Genomic DNA, 21350 nt, shown 5'->3' with positions numbered 1-21350 from the left:
CAAACCTTTTTAAAATCAATAGATCATCCATGAAATGCAGGGACGTACTGGAGATTTGAGTGGGAGTACTGCATGGGTGATCTTCATGCTGTATAGAGCATATGAACAAGAGTGCAAAGTAATGAGGGTGAAGACCTTGAAAATTTCATTATTTAATCACAGTAAGGGCTTTTCCCCATGGGTATATGCGCAAATACGCTCGCTGCTATGGAGCGTAGTTACACACGAACAAGGTAAAAATCTTTTTTTTTTACCTTTCGAACTCTGAGCTATCCTGCACGAGGTTGAAAAAAAAGTGAAAAGATAGGTCCTGCCCTATGTTTCTTGCATGTAGTATTAACCCTTTCCAATCCACTGTCTGACATCTTAAGACATTATCATTTAAGGCTGTATAGCTCGGATGTTGGAAGACGTCCGTCGGGGTTCTCTTACTATATATTGCCAGCCTCTCTGCTGTTGGAGCCTATCCAACGTGTCACCTCATGCAGTACTGGCTTTAGCCAGCAGATATATAACTGCACTAACGGCAAAAAAGAGTAAATCCCCTAAGAAAACGAGGACACCAATTGGATTGGAAAGGGTTAAGTACATGTGAGAAAAATATGTGAGGGCAAGTGCTAGCTTTTCTCAGACATAGTATTACCGTCTGAGAATCCTGATAATAAAAATGAAACCATTGAAATCAATGGTTTGGTTTTGGTCCGTTATGCCCATCTGAAGATGCCCTAATTATTAGACAGAATGTAGGAAGTAATGTCACTAGGCTTCCCTTTATCCTTGATAAAAAAAATATATAATAGAAGTTCTTTATTCTGTATACAACTTTCAATACACAAGTTACTTAAAGAAGTTGTTCACTTTAGTTAATTCTTTTTCTTAAAGGGTACCTTCAGTAATGGTACTGAATGTGAAAAGTTTACAAATGATGTTGGGAGATGTGGCCTGGAGAATGGACAGTGCGGTTGCCCAGGCAGCTATACAATGCTAAAAGCCTTTCCAGCAAAGCAACCCAGACAACTGCACCAGCCACTCTTGGCCTCATCTGTCACTTTGAGGCGGATATGCTGTAGATTTACCATCAGGATCTGAAGGCAGAAAATCCACATTGAAATGAATAGATTAGATTTTAACAAATGTCATTCACATGCTACAGATAAAAAATCTGTAGGGAAATTGACAGACAATGCAGATTTTAAAAAGAGAACCTGTCACCTCCCTACAGCACCATAAACTAAGTAATGAGTTGCCGGAGAGACAGGTGATGTATTTTTTATAGTCACTTCTCCATAGTTCTTGTGCTGTCACCTGCTGAAGACTGTGTGCCGCATGAAAATCAAACTCTTTTCAGATTGCTATGTGTACACTCTCCTTTAGAAGTCTATGTAAGTGCCCAGCAGTCAGATTTTCATGCCACTCATGCCTTCACCAATGGACACTGCGGGAAACGGGGAGTGGGCGAGTATAAAAAATACATTCCCTGGCTCCCCGTCACCTCCCCTAATAGCACCATAACTTAGTTTATGTTGCTGTTTGGATGTAACAGGTTCCCTTTAAGTCTTAAAGTTTAAGAGCTCATTAACATTGCTCCATTATGGGAGCATGCAAACAAAATCCCTTGGCCAAATGCATTTGTCCTATGAGGGAATTGAACGATGCCGAACAGCCCTTCTGATGCGGAAGTGTACCAGCGCTAATTTTGTATATACTCTTGTGTTCTATGGTAATTCATTTATTATGGTTGTGTAATTTTTACCTGTGAGTGTCCTGCTTATTGTTTTCTTATATTATTCTATTACTGTATGCTAATAATAGTGAGTGATAATTGCTATTTTATTGTATTTTACTAATAAGCTGGGTTTTAATTCTCTTTTCATGTCTGTCTTGTAATTTTGCCAGTTAATTTAAAGGGGTTGTCCCGCGCCGAAACTGGTTTTTTTTTTTTTCAACCCCCCCCCCGTTCGGCGCGAGACAACCCCGATGCAGGGAGGTAAAGAAAGCTCACCGGAGCGCTTACCTGAATCCCCGCGCTCCGGTGACTTCTCTACTCACCGCTGAAGATGGCCTCTTCCTCCGTGGACCGCAGCTCTTCTGTGCGGTCCACTGCCGATTCCAGCCTCCTGATTGGCTGGAATCGGCACGTGACGGGGCGGAGCTACACGGAGCTACACGGAGCCCCATAGAAGACTGCAGAAGACCCGGACTGCGCAAGCGCGGCTAATTTGGCCATCGGAGGGCGAAAATTAGTCGGCACCATGGAGACGAGGACGCCAGCAACGGAACAGGTAAGTATAAAACTTTTTATAACTTCTGCATGGCTCATAATTAATGCACAATGTATATTACAAAGTGCATTATTATGGCCATGCAGAAGTGTACAGACCCACTTGCTGCCTCGGGACAACCCCTTTAAGTCTTCTCTCTAGTCTCATTTAATATGGATGTAAGCCGTTTTGGGTAGATTGATGTTTTGTGAGGACATGAGAGTGAAATGAGCATCACTAATACAGATAAGAGCAATTACTTGTCTTGCATGCTCTGTGTGCACAGAGACATATACTTCACGAAGATGTGCTCTCAGTACAGTTATTGTAAGCCATAAATGAAAAATCTTGATATCATCAACGTTATTGCCACTCTCAGAAGTGGATGTAATCTGAGGGAATATATAGTTGCAAATTAATATAGTTTGTTTGCAAGTCAGTTGTTCGGTCTACTTGTATGGAAAGTCCCTGCTCATGTCTGGCTATTCATAAGGCCCTGTTTGGATGTTGAGGATTCCGTTAGGTGAGAGAATCCGCTGTGGTTCCTCCGGCAGTGTATGTGAATAGGTTATTTTATAACCCAGTCAAATGCAGAAAAAGTCCAAGCAGAATAATGAGCAGACAAAGTTTATCTCAGAAATGGTGATAGGAACACCTTTTTGTGCTACACGGTCATGGTGGCCAGCTGCTACAGAAACAGTCAAGCGAGTAGTTTTATGCTGTTTGCAGAACTGTCATAAAAGTGTTATGGAAAAAGCCTGGATGGGGGGGTTTAGTTCTGGAGTTTCAGAGGTAGCACCCGCATCTATCATACTTTTAAGGGCAAATGCACATGGGCAGAAATTCTGTGGAGGGATTTCCCGCAGAATTTCCGCCCGTGCCCACTGCCATAGGATTGCATTAGATAATGCAGCCCTATGCAGACAGCCACGATTTGACCGCGTGAAAACTCACGTGGTAAATAAATCGCGGCATGTCCTATTTCTGTGCGAGCCTCGCAAAGGCCCGCACGGAAACGTCACTGGTGACGCGCCGACTCTGGTCTGCATATGCGCGGCTGTGCGACAGCCGGCTCAGAGAAGATCGAGACACCGGGAGGAGGTGAGTCACTGCAGGGGCACAGCTTGCATCCCGCTGCAAGAATTCTCGCAGCGGGATCCGACCTGGCCGTCTGCACGAGGCCTATGGCTTATCCTGTGGACAGTTACAACATTAGTAACATAGTATGTAAGGCTGAAAAAAGAGCTATGTCCATCCAGTTCAGCCTATTACCCTCCAATGTTGATCCAGAGGAAGGCAAAAAAACAAACAATGAAACAATTTTCCCTGATTTAGGGGGAAAAATTCCTTCCTGACTCCAAACTGGCAATCGGAATAATCCCTGAATCAACAACTCTTGAAGCTAATAATGATTATGACTAGAGTTGAGCGAATGTACTCTGCCGAGTTTGATGCTCGTTCGAGTATTAGCATACTCGATGGTGCTCGTTACTCGAACAAGCATCAAGCCGTGTTCAACCCCGCCCTAGTTTTTGGCTCCTGCCCGCTGTGACGTGCCTGTTTTGGCCATTCCCCACCGCGACGCAGCATGCGTCATTGGCAAATTTTTTGTTTGGTAGGCAGGGGAGAGAGAGAGAGAGAGAGACGAGCCAAGGAAAAAAAAAAAAAAGCTCGGCACCTGGCATCCCACATACAAAAATGCTCGAGTCTCCCATTGTAGTCAATGGGGTTCGTTACTCGAGTAGAGCTCTCGAATTTTACAAAAAGCTCAACTCAAATAACGCGGACTCGATCATTTGGGTGCTCGCTCATCTCTAATTATAACATATAATATTGTATCGCTCATGAAAGGCCCCTCTTATACTCTTATCGAGTTTGCCATCACCACGTTCTCAGGCAGAGAGTTCCATAGTCTCACTGCTCTTACAGTAAAGAACCCCTTCTACGTTGGTGTACAAACCTTCTTTCTTCTAGACGTAGAGGGCGCCCCATTGTTAGTCACATTCCTGCATATAAATAGATGATGGGAGAGATCTCTATATTGTCCCCTGATATATTTATGCATAGTTATTAGGTCGCCCCTAAACTGTTTTTTTTCTAAACTAAATAATCCCAATTTTGATAACCTCTTTGGGTATTGTAGTCCGCCCATTCTGTTTATTACTTTAGTTGCTCGCCTTTATACCGGCTCAAGTTCTGATATGTCCTTCTTGAGTACCGGTGCCCAAAACTGTCCACAATATTCCATGTGTTGTCTGACCAGGGACTTATAAAGATGCAGATTTGCGTGTCAATCCGAATTTCAGCTGTGAATTTCCACTTTGGATTATTTCCAAAAATTCTGAGCAGATTTGCAAATCTGTACTGTGTGAACATAACCGAACAGTGAGTATGTCCTCATACAAATGGCCACATTACAAGCCTGTGCTGGGGATGGAAAAGCACAGAATCTGACTGTATGGTACAGTATGTTTGCTAAAATGCTGACACTTTACTGTGATGCAAGGTTGTCTAAAGCCAAGTTTTCACCTTCACTCCTCACTTTTAGATGGTGGACCCCTGTATATTGCCCCTGCATTAGGGCTCATGAATTTCGATGATGTCACTCAATATTCTGTGGACCCATACTTTTCACACGGGGCAACAATGCATGCCATTTTACATGGAGCATGATGCCGTAGAAGCATTTCTTCTAGGAAATAGTACTGTGCCTCATAAATGTACACAAAGGCACACAAACAGCAAATTGTGCTGTTCATGTACTGCCCTGTGCCTCTGTGCATCATCTTTGCGCTCCTTCACACGGGCGTATGTGCAATTGCGCATGTATCAGCCCAACATGTTTGCACTATGAACAAGGCACTTTTGAACAAACATTTGCGCATTTTATAGTACTTTTTTTGTGCATGTTCCCATGGGCGCGGGACACACCCTTATCCTGATTTAAAAGGTTATTTAGCCTAATGAGGTCCAAATGTGTTTTTTTGCCTGCGGTTTTGTGCATCCCATTGTGTATTGCATGTGCATTTGCCCACCTCCCATAGACTTCTATGAAGCCCTTTGATTTACAAATGTGCACAGAATAGAGCATGTTCTATTTTTCTGGTGTGCAAGAAATTTGAGCAAAAAAGAAGGAAATGAGAACGAACCCATTAAAATCAACGCGTTCTATTCTCTGCATTTTGTGCATGTAATTTTAAAAGGGTTTTCCATGTCTTAAAAACTGATGATCTGTCTACCAGATAGGTCATTAATAGCTAATCGGTGAGGGTTGGGAGTTGTGCTTGCAATACCATGCTGGGTCGCTACACATTGTCTTCTTCCTGTACAGGGTGACAGTGGATCGGCGATCAGCTGATTGGCTGGGGTCCTGTGCGGCAGACCACAGTCAATCAGTTATTGATGACCTATCTTGTAGATTGGTCATCATTAATACCTGGAAAACCCCTTTAAGTCCTTATGGCTAGTAAAAAAGGATCTCATCCCAAAAACTTCATTATCATTAGGCAACAAGAAATACAAATCCAAGTCTGGCAAAAGGCTTCCGACCCACATTTATTTGATCAGTTCATCAGAAAACTGGTGAAATATTCCTGGCCCATGATCTGATGGGGTTGACATGGTTTATGAAAGTATTTTTATGTTTTACTAGTTTACTTCCTAAGCCCTAAATTAATTGCTTGCCTGAAAGCAGTCTCACATTTCAGAATGATTTAGAGCTGCAATATGTTTGGAAAGTCTGACCTCGCAGGTTTGTTTATGGCAGTAGCCTGGTATACATCCCCTCCGCTACTGTGCATTAAAATGATCAGTTATTTAGGAAGCACAATGTGAGACAGAAGGATTGATTGCCTGAATAATGGAGAAAGTTACAACATTATGGCATGCCATTCTTTTATACTTTGATCAAAATATGGAAATCATATTCTTTTAGGAACGCTATAAATATAAAATTAGAGGCAGTAATATATGATTGTTGTTTTTGTAAGGTCCAAGTTCCAACCTGAGCATGAAATGGCCAGGAGCAAAGTAGTCATGCAGATTTATTGTAACATTCTCAACAAGACGTGAATATATTACTTAATCACGTTTCCTTCACAAAAATGATGTGTATTATACCTTGCCTAGTGTTTAGGGTTTTTTTTCTGTTGATTTTTTTGTCTTTTAACCCCTTCAGTGGCAGGTTTATTATTACCATGTAACACCTCACAGGGCAGGTTTTTTAAATGAGTCAACAATGCAATTTAATCTAGCAAGTATTTAAAAGTACTGTACTACTTTGACAATTGGTATTATGGCAGGGAAATCTTCGGGGCTTGCTGCACTGAGTATACAGTAAACCCCCCCAAAATTTCAGATGACAGCTCAGTGCTCTGCACATTTCAGCACTAGAGCTGTCCACGGAAATCTTCCGGGGTATAACTGCATGGTCAGTGCAGCAAGCCCTGGAGATTTTCCGGGCGTGCCACTAAAGGGGTTAATGTAGCAGATAACAATGTGAACATCCCAGCCCTCGCTGATATATTATTCATTGATGTAGGACAGTGATTCCTAATACAATCCTTAAGGAACACCAGGTTATGTATTGAGGATATCCTTACAGGGGCTGTGTCATTATGAACCCCCATAGACTATCGGGGAATAAAGGCTATCACAAAATGAGCCCTAGACCCAGAACCATAGAGCTCATGAGGCCCCATAGCAAAACTCACAATTACGCACCCCCTAAAAAAAGCATATTATAAACATCATATCTATAATGCAGCAGGCTTAGATCCAGCAGCTCAAGTTTAGTGCAACTCTAAGTTATGCAGTTACCACATAATATTCAGATATCCACTTTACACAGTGATAGGGATTGCAGTGCAGTTACTTTCAGTGATCACAAGTGACGTCTTCACTGATTGGTGATATCCGTTATTTTTTTATCTGGGTCCAGACCACTATGAAGATTACTTTTAGCTACAACTTATCTTCTGCACACTCTCCTCATCCTACCACTACCTCCATTGAACCTCTCACTACCCCCCATAGTACTGGTATTTGCTCTATGGCCCCACAAAATACTGGTGTCTTTTCTGGCTTCCCAAACCACTGGTGTCCTCTATGTGGCTCCACAAAATAATGGTGTCCCCCTCGGTGACAGTCGCATGGTCTGCCTACATTGGCGGCACACCACTGCTTGGGACCCTCCTCTATGAGCCACAATGGAGAGCTGTATTACTTGCAATTCCCTTATTAAATGGTTGATCAATCATTTCAAGTGAATTTATTACCAACGATTGGCTTAAGCAGTAGTCGTGTGAGTGATGAACAGTGACATCATTGCTTTCTGTTTCATGGGGGACTGTAGCGTAGGGGATGGCAGGTGGCAGTACTGGACTAGGGGCACTGTGAGGGGATGGGTTTTTAAAATATTTTTTACATACCGTTATCTATCCTGAGGCCATTTTTGCACCAGCAAGTGACGTCACCGCTAGTTGTTCATGCTCGTGCAGAACATTTAGACAGACAGATCCTCACTGAAAATTGCTCACTTCTTGCTAAATTTTCGCTCGTTCTATGTGAAACACTGAGCAGCGAGTGTTTAGACGCAGCGAAAAGTGAGTGAACCAGCGATGAATTTTAGGCTGATTGAAACTGAGCAACAAATGAAAGGTAAACGAATAGTGCACGATGACTTTACATTTAGACACAATAATTATCACATGAATTTTGCACAAAAATCGTCCCTTGTAAATGGCCCTTAAGTTTAAGAAAACCCTTTTAAGGAAATGATGCTATACACTAATGATGTATGATTCAACATCTGCCAAGACACCCAGGTCTGTAGGAAGTGAACAAAGATTTAATATAATGCCGACAGGCCCAGAGGAATGTGTATATATTGAATCCAGTTCTCTTGGTGCCTATTGCATCCCCCACATAGGTTTATATATTGAGTAGGCAGGCTTATTAAAAGCTAACACTTATTGGCTCATCTTATCTCTAACATGAAACAAAGAAAGTGGAAGTATATTTAACTTTCACTTACAGAGGAAGAGGGGGGCTAAAGTGTTAGTGGGAGATTTGCAGATACATTTCTTCTGGTATCCAATTACACAGCGTTCCTCAGCTACAATATGGGAGACTATCACATAGAAGAGAATTAGGTACATAGCTCAACAGACGATCTACTCTTGTTAGGGAAAGAACATCTTTTTGTCAACTACGTTTATATTAAGGGAAGTTAATAAAGGTAAAGTTAGCAATTACATTTCATTTGGTAGAAACATATGTAATAAACAGCCTTTGGGCTGATAACCGAGAAACAATAACTTATAAATCCTCGTACCACATTAATATGTTTCCCAACATCAGTCCTCAAGACCTCTCAGCAGGTCATGTTTTCAGGATATCCTATAGTAAAAACACCTGTGGCAATGTCTCAGGCACTGACCATAATTACATCACTTGTGCAATACTGGGGAAATCCAAAAAACTAACCTCCTTGAGGGCTTTTACCCACTAGCATTTTTTTTTTCTTGCGCTGCGAGAGCAAGTAAAAAAACTTGCCTCGCAGCGCAAGAAAAATGCTGCGATATCGCTAAATGCTTTCAATGAGGGCCGGCGGCAGCAGCGCCAGCCCCTTTGAAAGCATAGGGAGTATATCATGGACTTCTGCCACAGCTGTGGAAGGGGTTTTCGTCATCCCCGCGGGGACCACGGGGATGCCGGCCCTATGGAAAGCAGTGGGTTGTAGGCAACCCCCGCAGCATGATTTTCGGGGAAGGGCTTGAAATAGCGTGACCCCATTGAGAGCATCTTGGACTTCTCCCACAGCTGTGACAGAGGATTCCTTCATCCCCGCGGGGATGAAGGAAACTCCTGCCAAAGCTGTCACAGCTGTGGCAGAAGTCCAGGATATACTTCCTATGTTGTCAATGGGGCTAGCACTGCTGCCGCTGGCCCCATTGAGAACACTGAGCGATATCGCAGATTTCTTCTCTGCGGTGGGAATCTGGAGTGAAAAATCACAAATGAGTATTAAACTATTGAAAATCATTGGTTTTATAATCATCGCTGTCGCATCGCAGGGAAAGATATCGCTAGTGGGTAAAAGCCCTGAGGGAAGCGCTGCACTAATACATTGATTAGGTACTGTAGGCCTGAAAGTTGAGTTAGGCTATGCTGGTGACATCGGAGGCTTTCATGCTGACAGATTGCTTACTAACAGATGGAAAATCTCTAATTCCAGTATGACAATGTTAAACTGTGTCCTAATGCTCTTTGTAATTGTACCTTTGCATGATAACATGTAGCATTGTCGTTGGTTCCAGACTCTCCAGAAGTAAGTTAAAAAATGTTGTGCACGTCTTTTAACTTTCATATGCACTGTAACATGCGCAAAGACCAATTACCCCAATGTACAGACACGCAGAATGCCCCCGTGTATAATATGTGACACATGCATAAGGTGTATTCAATCAGCTATAATACAATTATTCTTTCTTTTATCCAAGGCCATTTCTTCCTACTGGAATTGAGTGATGTTAGAAAAGATATGTAGAATAATAAGGTATTACTCACGTTCCTTTTCTTTCAGTGGCCTTGAAAATTTAGTGACATATACAGCAGGGGTGGAAAACCTTTTTGTCTTTGGATCAGGCTGTCAAATTGTACCGGCAAAGTTCACATTGGAGTGAATAGGAATTTTGCATGCAATACCAAGCCTTGCCATTGCTGTGACAACGGAGTTGTCCACTTCCTGCAGAAATCAGCTCTGTGTACAAGTGTACCCAGTAAGTGAACAGCTAAGAGGGCGTCACAGGTGTAGGCCACCACCAATTTACTATTGGTGGACTGTCCTAAGGATAGATTATGTTCACTGCCTGACTCCTAAAAATTAACTTTTATTAGATTATCTAAAATATTCAGATTAAAGGGACAAACAACATATATAAGAAAGTTTCTACTAGTCTTTACACTGGATAGACAGTAGAGTACTAGAGGACTAAAGAGAGGGTAATGGGGGTGGAACTTATATGAAAGGTTTATTATATCCCTTTGCAATCAGGATGTCCACCAAAGTCTTAGTAGTTTAAGGGTTAGTGATGGCAAATACCCTTTTGATATACACTGCCCCTACAGTATGAACTCCGAAAGCAATGTATGGTTCTTTAAGTGGCTGCTTCAACGCGTTTCTGCTGTACAGTCGGCTCTTCAGGAACCACAATAGAAACTCTCTCTATTAAAACAGATGTGCAAACTGAACAGAGATCTAAATTTTGCACTTTAGTCCTTGTGGGGTAGAACTAAGGAAACCCCCCACTAGATAGGAAATTCTAAAGATAAGAGCTGCCTTAATGTCAGGGGTACAGGCAACCAAGTGGAAACAAAAGGCCTACCCACTATACTTACGTGGGTGTCCTGTTTAGATATAGAATCCACTTAGTATCCACATGATCTGGCCAATTAATAGCCTTTGATCATTTTAAAAACAGAGCTTTATTTTTCCATTAACATAGTTGTGTGACAGCTTTTTTTTTTTTGCAGAATGTAATATTTTGGAGCACATACAACTTTTTGATAGCTTTTTTTTTGCAAACAGAAAGACTTAATATGCGCAATTCTGATGCTGTTTTTTTTTCTGATGACGTTCACAGTGCAGCATAAATAATGCATTACTTTGATAGCTCAGACTTTTACAGATGCAGAAATACCAAATATGTTTTTATTTACATTTTTTTAATTATAAACATGGGAAAAGGTTTTTTTTTAACTTCTATCCCTTTGCAATCCAATTTTGGATTCACAGTTTCCTAGGGGGCTTTCTCTTTCTGCCACTATACAATGGCACCATCTGCTGGCTAGAGCCAGTACTGTGGTATGGAACATGCTGGAGAGCCCCTAACAGAGCGTTCAGTAATATACAGTAGGAATACCCTGCCGTACGTCTTCTGACATCGGAGCTGTACAGGCTTCAATCAGAATGTCTTTAGACGTCAGACAGTGGATTGGAAAGGGTTAATCCTTTTTTTTTTATAATTAGTGAATCTTTTTTGTACTCATTTTTACAATTATACTGTGATCTGACAGGCAGTTTATCAAGTCTGGCTGCCATAGCAACTAAATGGCATCCTAGGATCTCAAAGGGGGGGTGGGGAGGCTTTTAAGACGGCAGCATTTAAAGGGTTGATACATGGACTTAGTGTGAGCACTGATCGTGGCTGTTGTGGGCGGGTGTCGGTCGGTCCCTGATCTTGCGCCATACAAACTCCGAACCTCCATGACGTAACTGTACATCATGAAGCGTTAATGGGTTAAAATAGTATTTTAATAGTAAATATTAGACTATATTCTAAGGGGGTTTTTAGGAGTTTACTAAATATGGATTTATAATTATGTTCAAAAGTAACTTGCCGTGGTGAAACAAATAAAAGCACACAGAAAATGCTGCACTATGAAGAAATGCTCAAAATGAAATGAAGCAACATACATGGATAGAGAATTAAGGTTTTAATTTCAAAGAATTGCATGTGTCCTGTTGCCCAATATGGCAATGAGTCAGTAGCGGGGCCGCCATGTTAGGTGATACATTCATTAATGTAATGTGATAATGATTCAGTGAGTGCTCAGATACTTCCAGGAAGAGTCGTGACCATGTGGGATTACCCATAGTCCACTGTTCATTTTTATTACGGGGCTGTGGGAGAGTATCCACTCAATGTCCAATGATAAAACCTATACTCAACTTGTCTGTTTGATGAAATGGCTCTCAACGGCATCTTAAAGACCTGCTCACTCCCAGAGGCATAACTTCTGGGCCCCAATGCAAAACCTGTAACAGGGCCTCCAACTATAAAGCTTTATTCATCGTACTGGGCTCCCTATATGCAAAAGAGAGGCCTTATGGGCCCTCTAAGGCTCCTGGGCCCGGGTGCAACCGCATCCCCTGCATCCTCTATAGTTACGCCCATTCTCACTCCTTAAAGGGGTTGTCCCGCGCCGAAACGGGTTTTTTTTTTTTTCAACCCCCCCCCCGGTCGGCGCGAGACAACCCCAATGCAGGGAGGTAAAGAAAGCTTACCGGAGCGCTTACCTTAATCCCCGCGCTCCGGTGACTTCAATACTTACCGCTGAAGATGGCCGCCGGGATCCTCTGTCTCCGTGGACCGCAGCTCTTCTGTGCGGTCCATTGCCGATTCCAGCCTCCTGATTGGCTGGAATCGGCACGTGACGGGGCGGAGCTACACGGAGCCTGCATTCTGCACGAGCGGCTCCATAGAAGACAGGAGAAGACCCGGACTGCGCAAGCGCGGCTAATTTGGCCATCGGAGGGCGAAAATTAGTCGGCACCATGGAGACGAGGACGCTAGCAACGGAGCAGGTAAGTATAAAACTTTTTATAACTTCTGTATGGCTCATAATTAATGCACAATGTATATTACAAAGTGCATTATTATGGCCATACAGAAGTGTATAGACCCACTTGCTGCCGCGGGACAACCCCTTTAATCTGTATCTAGACACAAAAACAATGACACAAAGCAGATTCCATTGGTGCTGCAACGTCTCCAAAGTTAAAGCCCTTTTACACGGGCCGAGAATCTCACGATTCTTGTTTGCCTGAGCGGACAAGTTGGTTGCGTCATTTCCAGCTCATCCGCGCTCGGGCAGCCTGTTAAACCTATTTAGGACCAGGCACTGTAAATTTACGGCGCATGGTCCCGGGCTTTAAGACCAGCCATATATAAATTTAAGCCTCCTGTTCTGTAATCAATCAGAAGCAGAACAGGTTGTCAGCTGTTAGTCACAGCTGATAACCTGGAGGAGAAGGCAGGAGGAGTTTTTAACCCTTTCTGCCCGCTCCTTCCCCGATTACACAGCGCTCAATGAGCGCTGTCTACTAAAAAGTGAAAGTGGAAGTGTAACTTCCACTATGGGAGCCCAGGGGTCATGTGACTGCTGGGATTCCCTGCTATAGCAGAGCTTCAGGGTCCAAGAAGACCCTGACCAGCTCTGCCAGTAACTAATGTCACTACAGGGGATGCTTTTCCCTGTAACTGTGGCTCCTATGGATGCCCCAGCTACAGTAATAAAAAAAAAAAGAAGAAAGCATGTGAATGTTTAGAGTCTTATATGACGTCATGGGGGACATAAATAGTGAAAAACATCATTCAGTCTCACTTGGTTGACTGTTTTGTGAACGATAATCGTTCTGTCTATGCAGGGCTTTAGCGTCAGACTGGTTTACCTCAGATCACTTGATTGGCCCGAAACTTGAGTAATCTGCGTAACTTGTTTGTTTTCACCTACCCTGAAAATCACATAATTCAGCAACAAAATCTTCATACTGTGGCATTTTCTCTGTAAGGTTGTGTTTCATCTTGAAGGGTTTTTGTGTGACTTTACTCTCAATGACCTTCCCTTGAGATAGTTGATCGTCGAGGGTCCATCGCTCAGGATTCCTGGCAAGTGGTGGACCCTGCTAATTTTGATGACCTGTCCTGTGGATAGGTCATTGATAGTAAAATCGCGCACAAACCCTTTACTACAACTTGGTTTTCATGGACAATATGGGAAATTGCTGCTTTAGTTACCAGCCCCCCTGATGCTCTGCTATTTCTGTAGCTCTCATTCTCTTTAATGAGACTCATGGAAAGAGTGCTAAGGTGAAGCGCTCAGCTGTTTCCGACAGATGTTGGGGAACAGAGGGATGGGTTTTCCCATCTTGGGCATGAAAAACCGAGATGGGAATACCCCATAAAATATTAGAAAGTATTGCAAATACTTTCCCCAGAATCAGCGCCACTCCTGTCCGTGTCTGATATTGCACTTCCGATGCATTTACTTCAACAGAGATGAGCTACAATAACAGACACAGCCCCGTAGACAAGTGACACTGCTTTACGAGTGAAGAAAAAAAGGCTTAAATTAAATGAAAATTAATAACTAAAGAAAACCGTCAGATTAGTCTGTGAGATCGGTTTTATTGGTTGAATGAAGACATTAGCGTACGGTTTATGACCCATGACCAGCTGCTGACATTTTCCTCAGTGACCAGATACACTATTATAGAGAATTGCATTTTTCGATATTCTATTAATATAATACAGTAAAAATTCATATCATACGCATCTCTGCTCTGCACAGAGCGGGGAATTTTAATGCAAAAAAAAAAAAATCACACTATGTGTGTCCGTGACGTCAGATTTCCAGGCATGTGCAGTGCCAATCGCAGTCTGTACGTGATCTCTGCTGGCTCTCTGCCAGCAGAGTGTATGGGCTGAAATGCGTTCAATGCTGCGGGAAATCACGGCCGCATAACGGGATGAAACTAAACCATTGATTTCAATGGTTTTGTTTTTACTACTGGGATTCTCTAGCATGGAGTTTGAATATTCAAAGGCTGCTTAACACGAGCGTGTATGCATGTGCAATGTGCAGAGAACAGAACCCATTGATTTCAATGGGTTCCCTCACATTCAGTGTCATCGATAACACCGGTTATTTCCTGCCACGATATGAATAGGCCAAGCAGCGTAGAAAAGTACACTTGAATGTGCGAATACGTGCGTGATGGCCAGCAAGAGTGCTTCCTTCATAGTGCAGTTACATCACGGCTATCGCGAGCGTATCTACATGGCTAGGAGTAAGACCTGTTCAGTTGAAACGCGTTAGCAGTTGCTAGCAGATGTCTCTATGTCTCTACATATTTTAATGATTATTCCAAAAAAAAAGCATTAAGGATTTTATATCTTCGCTGGATAATTTTGCCTTTGGATTCCCACATTTTTTACTATTTCAGCGGATTCCGGCCGCAGCGCCAGGGACTGTCCGTGCTCCTCTTTGTGACCCCCAGGTGAGCGGCACATTTTTCTTTGTTCATTTTTTCCATAAGTTTTACATGCACAAAAATATGCGCAAAAACGGTTATATGAAGAACCCCGCAGTCAAGTTTGTGCTCTGTATTCTATGCTAAATATGGATCCATGGAGTACATCCCTAAAGCTGCCACCAGGGGGCTCACTTGTGTCTCTATAGAATGATTTATTGTACGGAACAGGGACTATCAGTATATAAACTGAGGTCGCTGTTAATGCAGGTAATGTGTAAGAATGATCTGTAGGGGGAGGAAGAGGGCAGTCTGCGTTATATACAGGAATTAAAGGGAAACTCTTGGTTAATACGATATAAGGCGTCACTCACAGGGCGTATTTCGCTCACGTAAAAGCGCAGTGTATTTCCGCGACTGAACAATACATATTCAGTGCATTCTGCATTTATTTTTGTGTATTTACGAACACAAAAAACCCTGCAGGAATTCCCCCGTTGTTTTTGTGCAAATTCGCAGTGAAGTCACGTGCATTCGTTGCGTTTGTGCATTCCCATTAATTTCAATGGTCTATTTAGCTGTGTATGGGCGGCTTCAGACGAGCGTATACACAAAAAAAGCACGTTTTAGCTCAACGCATTTATTTACACAGTGATCAAGGTTCGATTTGCGCATGTATCGGCGCATTGTATGGTCATTTTTGTGCATGCAGGGCTTGTTCATATGTGTGTGCAACACACCGCCGCCCTGATTTAAAAGGCTTTTTATCCTAATGTTCTTTTTTCCTGGTATTGCGCATTTGCGTGCGTTTTTATTGTGCATTTACTCACCTCCCATAGACATCTATAGGGACCTTTACTGCGCAAATACACATAAAAATAGAGCAGGCCCTATTTTTTTCATACGTGCAAAAAAGGGAGATAAGAACATAGCCACTGAAATCAATGGGTTCTATTCTCTGAATATTATGTGCGCAAATACGTCTGTATGACGATAATACGAGCCGAAATAGGACATGCTGTGATTTGTTTTTCACACACGTGAAAACGCAGGTCTGAATGGTCCAATGTAAACCAAGCCTGGGCTCTTCTATTGCACTCCCATGCAAGGGACTGATGTGAGGTCCGTTCCGTTCACATTACTTAAGCCATGATTGAGGACAGATCACTGAGGGATCCGTAGAGTATTTGATTCCAAATCAGCCGCCTGTCAATTTATACTGCAGATTTTGACAACAGATTTCAGCATTTGAAAAAAATTAAATTTTGAAAGCTGAGACAAATCCACCCAAAGATCTGCAGCATTAGGCCGCGGAGAATGGAACCCATTCATTTCAATGGGTTTGTTCATATCTCCATATTTTACCTGCACATTTCAACAGTGTAAAACAAATGCAGCATGCTCTACTTTTTTGCATTTGGGCACAAAAGGTCGCTGTAGAAACCACTGCAGGTTGCGCAAATGTGCCTGCAATACGCAAGGACCTTTCACACAGACAGAAATGACCGCAGGACACCTTCCAGGTGCGGATTTTGTTGCGTTTTTAACTGCGGAATGCATCCTTTCGGAACATCTTGCGGAATTTATTGCGTTTTTTTCTGTTTTTTCATATTTACATGTCCTGTATGTTAGAAATCCACAACAACAATTCCCCAAAACGTTCCGCAGCAGAAAGCTTTTTCGCTGTGGAATTTAATCTGGTGATTATTATGTAAAAATATGTGATTTTAAAAAGTGCAGCATTCTAGTCCCATAGGGATAATATCACACAGAAATGTCCGCGCGGACTAATTCCATTCCCTGTGAAATGTCCCTTAGGGAAAATATAAAAAGACGGCAGTATTCTCCTTTTACAATGCAAGAAATAATTTCCTTAATCCACCGAACATGTTCAGTGGATAAAGAAAGTATTTATGTCCCTGCTGAAGCAGAGAGCGGCCGTCTTTGGCTTTCTGTGGGACTCTAAAGTTGGGGTCTGACATTACAGGCACCGCATTCAATGTGATTGAACAATGTGTTTGGAGCAGTGCTCCTGCTTTTCTCTATGGACTATATATACTATAAGGCCGGCTTCACACAACCATATGCATTTTTACACACTTAGCCGGACACAGTTAAAAATTGCGTGAAAGAAGAACAGCCGCGATCAAGTCCCGATTTCAGCATTTTCTTGTCCATTCACACAAGTGGCTGCAGCGTATCGGTGAAAATATACGCTTCAGCGCGGATATCCTTCAGTCGCAGAAATCCTCAGAATAACTTCAATTGCTTAAATAAAGGCAGCTGTCATCTTTTACCAGCGTTGGACGCTGCTAAACTCCCTCCACCTCACGTATTTTTCAGCTCACATGGAAGCCTATGGCAGCTTCCAGAATACCCCAGCAAAAGATAGAGCTCAATGTATCTTTTCACGCGCTGCATAAAATCAGTCACCGTTTTTGGTCGCCAATGTCTTATTTTTCCCAGAGCCATTTTTTTTTTACGTGGCTAAACAAAAAAAAAAAAATCGCTCATGTGAATGAGTACATTGGAAATCAGTGCTTCAGATGGTCACGATTTTTGAATGCAACTACAATAGCGGCGTATACACAGTCGTGTAAATAAGGCCTGAGGCCCCCTACACACATGCAGGATCCACTGCTGGTTTTCCATTTGCAGAATCGCAGCAGAAATTCCGCCATGGTTACAGTACAATATAAGTGAATGAGATTTTACAAATCTCCTTCACACTTAGCGGATTCTTTCTGCTCCCCCGGCTCCTCTCAGGCTTGCTTGGATTGACTCTCCTCTGACTGCTCACCTACTACTAACTCACTAACCCCACCCACGCTCTGTCTTTTATATCTTACCTACTAACCAATCCTGGGCTAAGGCGAATCTTTCTACCCAATTCCCATCCTAGATGGGGCTGATTGGCAAGGGGCAGAGAAGGTTAGGGTGCATTCGGCATTGTCAAGCAGAGGTAGTGAGAGACAACACCAGACATGAACTTTTAGTGACCCAGTCAAGGCCAATACACATAACAAAACATCAACACACAGACACACGTATATACAAACATACTCTGCACATGAGGTGGCTATGAAAGTGCTGTAGGATCCCAACTCTGGGCTACTACATTTCTGCAGCAGAAACACACTGAATCTGCTTGGAAATCTGCATTTATTAATATTTGAAGATAAAGTTTGGCAGTGTGAACTCAGTGCAGGAACCACCATTGGCAAATCACAAAAACACAACACATTCTACTGCAGAAAATCGGCACATAGAAAAAGGCAAGACAATTTACAAAATCCAGAACAGAAATTGCAACAAATTTTGTTAACCCTGACCATATGCAGAAACGCAAGAGAAAATCTGCAGCAGAATTTCCGCAGCTCAGACGTTGTGTGTGAAGGGAGCGCAGGGCCGGCTTCACAAAATCGTAGCATACTGTACTCATCGCACGTGCAACAAAAATCTGCACCCATGCTCCCAGCCATATTTTGTCATAATTCTCTTTGTTTTATGTGTGTAAATATGCACGTGTGAAGGAGCCCTGAAAGTGGCCCAAGCAGATACAGTGTCAATTTCAAAATCGCAGCAAAGTTAATAATCCTGTGTATGGGAGATAAATTCTTTGTGTGGGACAACCCTTTTAGGGCCCATAGAGGTTTGCTACCCCTGGGTAACTGCTATTTTTGGTTTTAGCTATAACCTGTCCTGTCCTGTGGGAGCGACTTGTGGTGATCGAGGATATTGGAGTTAAAGAATTCTGCAACCAAGAAGTCTCCTATAAGTAAGGCTGGGTTCCCACGGGGCGGAAATCCTGCGGAAATCTTGTGGTTTGGCTGCATTGAAAAAACGCAAGATTTCCATGGGATAAGCGCTGCTTCAAAGTTCGGCCGCTGGCATTCCATTGCAGAGAGGAGAGAGGCCGCAGTGGAAAAAAAAAAAAGAATTGACATGCTACGGATTGGCCGCTCCGTGTGGACAGGATTTTTGCAAAATCTCATCCACATGGCTGGCTAATCCCGGGATTAGGAGCCGCGGACGGATTTGCCGCACGGAATTTCTGCGACAAATCCGTCCCATGTGAACCTAGCCTAACAGCGTTTATTAGGAAACAGCCTGCAGGATATCTGTTAAAAATGCTAATTACACCAACAGAGCCGTAGATATGCTAATAGTCTGAACTGGATGGACATGTGTCTTTTTTTTTCGTCCTAACATACTATGTTACTATGCTTTTGTATATCCGGATCAGTCAGGCCAAGAGGCACGGCAATGTAACTTGCTCTTCAAACAAGATCCATGAACAGCAATAGCATCCGCTACACTATTTCACATAGAGCATCTAAGAGCTGCTCCTACTCCAAAAAGGTTTGTCTTGATGACAGATTCCCCTCCCAAGTCACACTAGAAGTTTCAGGTTCTAATGGAGTGACTGCCTCTAGGAATTAATGTACTGCCGTAATTTCCTGTATTAAAAAATCTGTTCCTTATTTAATAAAAACAACAGACTTCTACCGCTCTCCCGTAATATATTGGAGCGTTCTGTCAGACTGCTCAGCCGATTCTGCATTAGCTTTTGGAACATAATGAGAGAATTCTGCATCTGTCACCGAGCTGAGAACTGCAGGAGCACACAGTCTGAAGATTAAAATGGGAAAAAGCAAAAGCCGTGTATTAATATATACCTCCCCGTAGTGTTATTACTGGCAGAGGAGAAATCCCTTCTAACCTGACCTTTTCACTCCTAAATGGCTGATGGTACTGAACGTAGCCTCCATCACAGAGAGAGCATCCGTCTTACTTCCATATGGCACTACTTACTGATGAGTTGGTGAGATAAAACCTGCTCACATGTACTGACTGCAGACAGGATACAAAACCCCAACACACAGCTGGACTATAAGACCCCAGGGGGCATACACATGTTCCACGTCTGATGTTGTGTACTTGATCCTGTGCAGTAAATGTCATGTGGGGGGCTTTATATCGGGGAAACAGGACAAAAACTGAGAGCCAGGATGAGGTCTCATCGCCATACAATTAAACTGAGAAAAACAGAATCACCTGTGGCAGAGCATTTTTCTAGTCAAGGACACAACACAGAACATCTGAAAGTTACTATACTAAAAGGCTATTTCAAATCCCAATGTCACAGAAGAATTTGGGAGGACAAGTTTCTAACCATCTTTGACACTCTCAACAGAGGCCTCAATATCTCAAGCGGCTTCATGCAACAGTGGAGAATATGAGAAATCTATAGCAGAGGTGACACACAGGCTTGGTGACCCCCTAACACCAATTTTAGGGACCATAAAACGTTCACATTCCTTATCAGTGGACTAATTAGAGGGGTTTTCCAGGAAGAATTCTACTGATGACCTATCCTCAGGATAGGTCATCAGTAGTTGATCGGCTGAGGTCTGTCGCACTGGATGACATCACTAAATGGCTGTGATTGGCTATTGGCGCTTGATTAGCCAATCACAGCACTCGCTTTGCTGGAGGCGGGGTATTCAAAGCCCCATCACCAGGAAGAAGCTCAGCTGTGGGACGAGGAGGACGCAGTTTACTACAACGCCGTCGAAGACCATCAGGAGGCATCGGGCTAGGTGAGTATAATCCCCCCCCCCCAAAATAAGACACTGTGCTCTTTTTGGGGCAAAAATTTCTATAAGACAGTGTCTTATTTTCTGGGAAACACGGTATAATATATCTTTTTGTTAGCCATTAGAAGGTATCATATTTACAAGATTACTTTGTTTCTCTTACTGAGGACAGTCACAAAAGTCTGGACACACCTGTTTAACTGGTGTAATAATGAGAAAGCTGATTTCCAATGAACATTTTAATTGAAAGGGATGTTGGATTTTTATATAGCATTTGATCCTGTGCCACATAAAAGGTTGGCATATAAAATGAGAATGCTTGGTCTGGGTGAGAATGTGTGTAAGTGGGTAAGTAACTGGCTCAGTGATAGAAAGAAGAAGGGGGTTATAAATGATACATAGGCCTCCTCAGCACGGGCAGAAATTCCGCGGCGGGATTTACCGCAGAGTTTCTGCCCATGCCCACTGCCATAGGATTGCATTAGATAATGCAATCCTATGCAGACAGCCGCTATTTGACCGCGTGAAAACAAGCCTCGCAGAGGCCTGCACAGAAATGTCACTAGTGACGAGCCGGCTCGGCTCTGTGCATGTGCCGGCTGGGTCAGTAGCTGGCACATGTCAGAGAGGGGATACACCGGGAGCAGGTGAGCTGCAGCAGTCACTGCAGGG

At 42.9% G+C, this 21350-nt stretch overlaps 1 protein-coding gene across 1 annotated transcript in view; it reads left to right on the top strand.

The window, feature by feature from the left end:
• The window catches only part of MCTP1 (multiple C2 and transmembrane domain containing 1), a 748272-nt gene that overhangs the window by 39324 nt on the left and 687598 nt on the right, over positions 1-21350 (top strand). The gene's annotated exons all lie outside the window — the stretch shown is intronic.

This window comes from Eleutherodactylus coqui, chromosome 5, assembly GCF_035609145.1.
Source record: "Eleutherodactylus coqui strain aEleCoq1 chromosome 5, aEleCoq1.hap1, whole genome shotgun sequence".
NCBI classification, from domain to species: domain Eukaryota; kingdom Metazoa; phylum Chordata; class Amphibia; order Anura; family Eleutherodactylidae; genus Eleutherodactylus; species Eleutherodactylus coqui.
The sequence above is the reverse complement of the archived record's forward strand: the minus strand, read 5'-3'. Positions and strand labels throughout refer to the sequence as shown.